The sequence below is a fragment of the Mercenaria mercenaria genome, chromosome 7 (genome assembly GCF_021730395.1).
Source record: "Mercenaria mercenaria strain notata chromosome 7, MADL_Memer_1, whole genome shotgun sequence".
Classification (NCBI taxonomy): Eukaryota; Metazoa; Mollusca; class Bivalvia; order Venerida; family Veneridae; genus Mercenaria; species Mercenaria mercenaria.
Window position 1 is genome coordinate 50609513 of NC_069367.1, and position 9279 is coordinate 50618791.

Consider the following 9279-nt stretch of genomic DNA (forward strand, 5'->3'; position numbering starts at 1 on the left):
ATGACAGGTGAGCTAATACTTACCCTAGGTTTCACATTTTGGGGGAACAGCAAGAAACAGGAATATTGAAATAACCAATAAAAAACACCTTCTACAACCGGAATTATAGATATTAAGATGTACATAAATTACAATGTGAAAATGTTAAAACTGCAATGTTTTATTTATTATAATACCACTTTTTATTAAATTGTCAGAAGATAAATGGTATGTAAAAAAGGTGTCTATTACCTTTAGAGCAGTGTCAGCTGTGGCATCCCTACACCTGTGTTAGTAGTCTGTTGCAGTAAACATGCAACCTAAAAAGCAGTAACACAAAAACATGGTAAAATTTACAAACATGTCTAATTATATCATACTTTAAACACAAACTAATCTATTTGTTTGCTGAATTCACAGCTTCCTTGATCTTAAAAGAAATCATCCAAATGTCCAACCTCTGAACAAAAGCAAACCATCTCCAAACAAAAACCAACTGCCTCCAAACAAAAAACCTACAAAAATCAACACCTTCCAAAAATCCACCACAGCAATGGAAAAAAAACCGCGCGTCCCGCCCTCGTTCCCACAATGCCGCCTACGCACGCAATTCAATCATAACGTATATAAAAATGGTATTTATTCATTTTATTCAGATTTTAAAATGTGTCATAACATTAAAATATGTACAAAACTGAAAACATAACTATCAGCTTTCCCAACTACAGATCCCTCTGAAAATAGAAAAAAATCTATGACAAAAACATAAAAATATTGCAATAAAAACATTATCTCTGTAATTCCGGTTGCAAATTTTTAGACAACTCAATTTTCATTCAGAAAAAGAATTTAACACTCAGTAGCTTAAGAGATGTAGCTTAAACAATTTTCACTGACCCTCAAAATGTGAGCCTGGCCGATGTAATGTCCTGATCCTCTTTCACAACTTGCAATTACTTACTGTTCTTGATACCACCCATTTGATTCTAAAGACCAGTTATATTATTTCTTTTTAGCAGACTTCGAATGGTTTTCCATAGGAGAGGCATTATCCAGCTGCATACTTACAGACTTCAGATACCTTTCCATTTGAGAGGCATTATCCAGCTGCATACTTACAGGCTTCAAATACCTTTCCATAGGAGAGGCATTATCCGGCTGCATAGTTAAGGTTTCAAATGCCTTTCAATATGAGACGCATTATCCGATCTTCCCTATCTACACAATTTAGTTCCCTATCTAGCTGAAAGAGAAATGGACACCTAAGAATGGCTCTGCAATTGCAGAGTTCCCTATCCAAAGGACGACGGACGAACGGTGATCACAAAAGCTCACCTTGTCACTATGTCGTCACCTCAACGCAACAAAGTTGTATCTTATTATAAATTTATAATAAGATATACAACTGTTGAGTTGAGGTGACGATGTGACAGGTGAGCTAATACTTACCCTAGGTTTCACATTTTGGGGGAACAGCAAGAAAGAGGAATATTGAAATAACCAATTAAAAACACCTTCTACAACCAGAATTATAGATATTAAGATGTACATAAATTACACTGTTAAAAAGTTAAAACTGCAATGTTTTATATATTATAATACCACTTATTATTAAATTGTCAGAGGATAAATGGTATGTAAAAAAGGTGTCTATTACCTTTAGAGCAGTGTCAGCTGTGGCATCCAACACATGTGTTAGTAGTCTGTTGCAGTCAACATGCAACCTAAAAAGCAGTAACACAAAAACATGGTAAAATTTACAAACATATCCAATTATATCATACTTAAGTTACTAGTATTAGGTTTCACATTTTAGGGGACAGCAAGAAAGAGGAATATTTGAAATAACTAAGAAAAACACCTTCTACAACCGGAATTTTAGGTATTATGATATACATAAATTACACATTGTTATTTCATACCACCTTTACAGAACTACAATGCTTTATTCATTACAATACAGCTTATTTCAAATCGTCAGAGGACATATCGAGGGCTCAGAGCGAAACTAGTCTAAGTGTATATAGAAATAGAAGCAGATAGACTAGTTTCGCTCTGAGCCCTCGATATATGTATTCAATACCACTTTTATAGAACTGAAATGCTGTATACATTACAATACCACTTTTTATCAAATCGTCAAGAGGTCATATGTATCAAACGCTCATCCAAATGATCCGCATATCTGTGCTCTCCATATCGAGCTAGGCAGTTTCAAATCTAATTCTTTAACAATATTACCATATCATCTAATATCTATATACATATATATACAAATTATACATTAAAAGACCGAGACAATTACAAGCCATTCCTCAGAAGGGCAGGAACACTATAGGAATAAAAGTACCAAGATCGTCTCCTAACAACAGCTGTCTGTTGACAGCGCGCTCGACTATTCGAAGCATTGATATAAGTATACGGTCAAAATATTACCGGAGATTTTCAGACAAAAGAAAAGGAACAGATAAGACGAACAATGTACCTGCATTTGTGGATTTGGATAAGTTTTGCACTATAATGCAATGTGTGACCATGTTGGTAAGCAAGTGTTCAAAGTGTCAAAGCCATATACCAAACAGTTGATAGACAAAATATCGAATGGTGTGCGAAACCTTACTAATTTCTATGTCCAGAAAAGGACCATAACTGAGCTCAAGTCCTTGTCCTAGGTAAGTAGACTATGAAGGTAAACAAGTGGTCAAAGTTTCAAAGCCATATGACAAACAGGTTAGGCATAATATAGACTGGTACTAAAATCTTCACTGATTTCCAAGTCCAAAAATTTAGCGAAAATAGCTGACAGAGTTCCCTTACAGAAGCAAGCCTCTGTGGCGTACATGCTGCGTATTTGCTGTGTATATGCCGCGAACACAGTAGTACGCCAGAGGAGTACATTTTACATACACTGCAAGTACACAGCACAGACTCTGAAAATTTAAGGAGTACTCTGCATGTACGCAGGAGGGACTTGTACAAGAAAATTATAGTACACTGCATGTACACCGCAGATACTTTGAAATGTGTGCAGTACACTTCATATACGCGGGAAAGACTTGTACAATTTCTTTTGGCATTTATACTTAGTTTTTTTTTTATAAGTTAAAGTCTGAAGTAAACTTCATATACGCGGGAGGGACTTGTTCATTTTCTTTTGGTGTTTATACTTTGAATTTTTTTAGGTAAAAGTCTGAAGTACACTTCATGCAGGAAGGATCTGTACATTTTTTTTTTGGAAGCAATACTTTTATCTTAATAGCATAGAATAGTTCAGATTACCGGTATTCTGAACAATGAAAATTTGCCAAACTATTTGCAATGTTCATTTGTGAAGCTTACATCTTAGTGATTTCTGAGCTGCACCTTGCATGCAGTGTAAAAATATATCCTTTTTCATTTTGAATTAATCCTGGAGCTTTCTAACTTGGATAATTGAAAAGCCTTATTTGAACTTCGTTGCATTACATTTTGTAATACATGAAATAATTACCAACATAATACCTCATTAGCGCCCGAATGAGAAGAATTAATAGCTCTCACTGTTATTTGAATACTCTTAAGCAAAACACCATTCTATCATGTTTTATAAAGGCTTTAATGCTCATTATGTTAACTCATTAAGGCCTCACCAAATTAGAAAGCTGTTCATCGGATTTGCCGCTCGTATATTTTCAGAATGTTTTTGGCTAATTGCGCTCGCCGCATTGGAAAAAATCTATCCAAAATATTTTGGTGCGCTACTTTTTACGGACATAAAAGTGTATAAATGCTTATATAATTCCAGTCCCAGATTGTTCTCAGATGGATTTTAATCAAAATAAATACATACTACGCACACATCGTCTATAATAAATCATAACACTTATATTTAGTTGCATTAAAGTTGTTTCCCCTTGATGCAGTTATGCCATTTTCTTCAAATGTTTACCAGATTACATGCTACAAAAATTGATTTATTTCATTGAAAAGTGGATGAAGAAAAGCACTTATTTATTTGATAACATCAATCTACATTATTTTGGTAAGGGTAAATACTTATTGATGCATGTCACTTATCTTATTTCTGTTTTTTTTTCTGTCCAAATGATCAGCATTTGCGTATGAAAGTTGGTGGGGTAAGGAATTTACATTATCACAGCAGTTTCGCCACAAGAGTACACAGCATGTACGCAGCAGGAGTACACAGCATGTACGCCGCAGGACTCGGGCCAGGAGTACACAGCATGTATGCCGCAGGAGTACACAGCATGTACGCAGCAAGTAGTACGCGGCAGAGCTCATTTGCATGTCGAAAGTGTACTACAAACGTACTATCGGTGTATGTGCGGTGTATATCCTGCGTACTATTTAAAGCCCTTGATTTCAGTACACATCATGTACGCATCATATACGCTGTATGTACACAGCAAGAGTACGCAGCAGGCCTTTTTCTTCTGTAAGGGTTATGTACTCTTGCCTACAGACAGAAATCATGATGATAAACAAGTGTTCAAAGTTTTAAAGCAAGATGTCAAATAGTTTTGACAAAACATGGACTTGTACGAAAATTGAACCAATTTCCAAATCAAACAAGAGCCGCCAAAGGAGACAGCGTGCTCGACTATTTCGATGCTGGATAGTGAAACTGGGCTGATCTGAGGAAACTGGAGCTGTCACTGGAGTGTTTATTAACTCCAATGGTGAATGAAGATATTGCACAATTGCCCGAGTCTGTGTCAAAAATAGTAAGTAACAAGAGAGGTACAGATAAAGTGTATCAAAACACTATACAAGTATAACCCAAGCAAGAAGGGGGCATAATTAATAAAATATTGGTGCAAGAGTTATGCATCTTGTGTCATATGATGTGGGTGATAAAGTGGAACAACAACTTCAAGTTTGAATCAAATGCATTTCATAATAACTGAGAAATAGTGAAAATGCATCTAAATTAACCTTTAATTCTAAGTAAAAGGGGGCATAATTCATGAAATATTGGTGCCAGAGTTATGGGTGATGATGTTGAACAACTATTGTAAGTTTGAATCAAATCCATTCAGTAATAACAGTGATAGAGCGAAAGTGCATCAAAACTTTAACCTGAAATTCTAAGTAAAAAGGGGGAATAATTCATGAAAAATTGGTGCCAGAGTTATGCACCTTGTGTTACATGGCATCGGTGATAGTGCTGAACAACTATTTTAGTTTGAATCAAATCCATTCAGTAACAAGAGCTCGTCGAACACGAAATGCCCCCCCCCCCCCTCCACCTTTGATGCATTCAGTAATTGCACAAGGAGCAGAAATTATGAGCTCACTGTAAAAGTCCTACTGTTCTGGTCCAATCTGACCTTGACCTTTAACTAATTAACCTAACAAGAGATCACAGAGTGATCTTGGCACCGACCACTGAGCTATTTTTTAATGTTCAAAATTCAAGACTAGCCCAAGATCAAAATCAATGTTAAATTTCATTTCAGTACAAAACACTGTGCATGTGGTCCAAATTTGAAAGCTGTGGCTTGAGAAATGTGAAAGTAGGTAACTAGATCAATTTCAAGGTCAAATTTTAATTCAGAACACATAAATATGCATGTGCTTCAAATATGGAGGCTGTAGCTTGAGGAATGTGAAAGTAGATGCTAGGTAAAAATCAATGTCAAATTTTAATTCAGAACACAAAAATATGCATGCAATCCAAATTTAAAGCCTGTAGATTCAGAAATGTCAAAGTAGGTCACTAGGTCAATCTCAAGATCAAAGTTCATTTGGGTACACAAAGCTATGCATGTGGTCCAAATCTGAAGGATGTAGCTTGAAAAATGTGAAAGTAGGTCACTAGGTCAAAATCAAGGTCAAATTTTATTTCGGAACACAAAGTTATGCATGTGGTCCAAATTTGAAGCCTGTACCTTCAAAAATGTGAAAGTAGGTCACTAGGTCAATAACAAGAGCTGTCTGATGAAAGCGCGCTCGACTATTCGAAGAATTGATTGAAGAATGGGGTCAAAATATTTCAACAGATATTCAGACAAAAGAAATAAATAGATTAGATAAACAATGTTCCTGTATTTCTTTGATTTCGATAAGTCTTGCACTAAATGGCAATGTATGAACCAATTTCAAAGTCCAAAAAGGGCCATAATTCAGTCAAAATAGTTATGTACTCTTGCCTACAGATGGAAATCATAATGATGAACAAGTGTTCAAAGTTTAAAACGCATATGTCAAATAGTTTTGACAAAACATGGACTTGTATGAAAACAGAACCAATTTCAAAGTCCAAAAATGGCCAAAATTCAGCCAAAATAGATGACAGAGTTATGTACTCTTTCCCACAGATAGAGACTATTATACTAAACAAGTGATAAATGTTTCAAAGCCATATGTCAAACACTTTACAAAAAATATGAACTGGTACGGAAAACTTAACCAAGATTTCTAAGTAAAAAAGGGCCATAATTCAGCCAAAATCCATGATGGAGTTACGTACTCTTGCCTATAACTGGATATGGTGATGGTAAACAAAAAATCCTTGATAGAGTTATGTGCTCTTGCCTATAACTGGACATGGTGATGGTAAACAAGTGTTGAAAGTTTCAAAGCTTTATCTCAAAAGACTTTGTCAAAATACCAACTGGTACGAAAAACTTAACCAAGATTTCTAAGTCGAAAGGGGCCATAATTCAGCCAAAATCCTTGATGGAGTTATGTACTCTTGCCTATAACTGGCCATGGTGATGGTAAACAAGTGTTGAAAGTTTCAAAGCTTTATCTTAAAAGACTTTGTCATAATATGAACTGGTACGAAAAACTTAACCATGATTTCTTACTTAAAAGGGGCCATAATTCAGCCAAAATCCTTGATGGAGTTATGTGCTCTTGCCTATAACTGGCCATGGTGGTGGTAAACAAGTGTTGAAAGTTTCAAAGCTTTATCTCAAAAGACTTTGTCAAAATGTGGACTGGTACGAAAAACTTAACCAAGGTGTGACGCCGACGCCGTGGTGAGTAGGATAGCTCTACTTATTCTTCGAATAGTCGAGCTAACAAAGTCAAATTTTATTTCGGTACACAAACCTAAGCATGTGGACCAAATTTGAAAGCTGTAGCTAAAGAAATGTGAAAGTAGGTCACTAGGTCAAGATCAAGGTCAACTCATGTCAAGGTTCATCTTGCCACTTTAAACAATAGAGGTGGTCCAAATTTGAATAATGTAGGTTATAGACATCAAGATTCTAAGTTTTTCCCTATATAAGTCTATATAAAATCCATGTGACCCCCGGGATGGGGCCATATTTGACCCTAGAGGGATAACTTGAACAAACTTGGTAGAGAACCACTAGATGACACTACATTACAAATATCAAAGCCCTAGTCGTTGTGGTTTGGACAAGAAGATTTTCAAAGTTTTTCCCTATATAAGTCTATGTAAACCATGTGACCCCAGGACGGGGCCGTATTTGACCCTTGGGGAATAATTTGGACAATCTTAGTAGAGGACCACTAGATGATGTCATATATAAAATATCAAAGCCCTAGGACCTGTGGTTCTGGACAAGAGGTTTTTTAAAGTTTTTTCCTATATAAGTCTATATAAACCATGTGACCTCCTATGCGGGGCCATATTTGATCCCAGGGAAATAATCTGAACATAATCTTGGTAGAGGACTATTAGATTTTGCAACATACCAAATATCAAAGCCCTAGGCCCTGTGGTTTTGGACAAGAAGATCAGAAACTGTTTTAACTGTTTCTGGCAAATGTGTCTGTGACCTTTGACCTAATGACCTCAAAATCCATAGGGGTCATCTACTGGTCATGACCAACTTTACTATCAATTTTCTTGACAATAGGCCTAAGCGTTCGAGTTATTGTCCGGAAACCATTTTACTGTTCCTGGTCACTGTGACCTTTGACATACTGACCTCAAAATCAATAAGGGTCATCTGCTGGTCACAACCAACCTCCCTATCAATATTCATGATCCTAGGTCCAAGCGTTCTTAACTTATCGTCTGGAAACTGTTCTACTGTTCAGGGTCACTGTGACCTTGACCTTTGACATACTGGCCTCAAAATCAATAGGGGTCATCTGCGGAAGATGATCAACCTGCCTATCATCTTTCATGATCCTAGGCCCAAGCGTTCTCGAGTTATCATCCGGAAACTGTTTTACTAATCAGGCTTACTGTGACCTTGACCTTTGATATACAGATCTCAAAATCAATAGGGGTCATTTGCGGGTGATGACCAACCTCCCTATCATCTTTCATGATCCTAGGCCCAAGCGTTCTAGAGTTATCATCTGGAAACCGTTTTACTAATCAGGGTCACTGACCTTGACCTTTGATATACAGATTTCAAAATCAATAGCGGTCATCTGCTGGTGATGACCAACCTCCCTATCAACTTTCATGATTCTAGGCCCAAGCATTCTTGAGTTATCATCCGGAATCGGATTGTTCTACATACAGACCGACAGACAGACCGACCGACATCTGCAAAACAATATACCCCTCCTTCTTCGAAGGGGGGCATAAAAACTGAGATAGAGTGAAAGTGCATCAAAACTTTAACCTGAAATTCTATGTAAAAAGGGGGAATAATTCATGAAAAATTTGTGCCAGAGTTATGCATCTTGTGTCATATGATGCGGGTGATGATGTTGAACAATTGTTTTAAGTTTGAATCAAATCCATTCAGTAATAACTATAGAGTGAAAGTGCATCAAAACTTTAACCTTAAAAACTAAGTGGAAAGGGGAGATCAATCATGAAATATTGGTGCCAGAGTTATGGCCCTTATGTCAGATGATGTGGGTGATGATGAGGAATAACTATTTCAAGTTTGAATCAAATCCATTAAGTAATTACAGAGATAAGTTGAAAAAAGCGAAAGTGTAAAAAAACTTTAACCAAGGTGGGGACGCGGAAAGACGCCAACGCCGGGTCGAGTAGGATAGCTCTCCTTGTACTTTGTACAGTCGAGCTAACAAGGGTCATAATTCAGTCAAAGTAGTTGAAAGAGTTATGTACTCTTGCCTACAGATATAAATCATGATGATGAATAATTGTGCAAACTTTCAAAGCCACATGTCAAATAGTTTGACAAAACATAGACTTGTACACAAATTGTACAAACTTCCAAGTCCAAATAGGGCCATGATTCAGTCAAAATAGTTGAAACAGTTATGAACTCTTGTCTACAGATACAGACTGTTATAATAAACAAGGGATAAAAGTTTCAAAGCCATATGTCAAACATTTTACACAAAATGTGAACTGGTACGAAAAACTTAACCAAGATTTGTGAGTTAAAA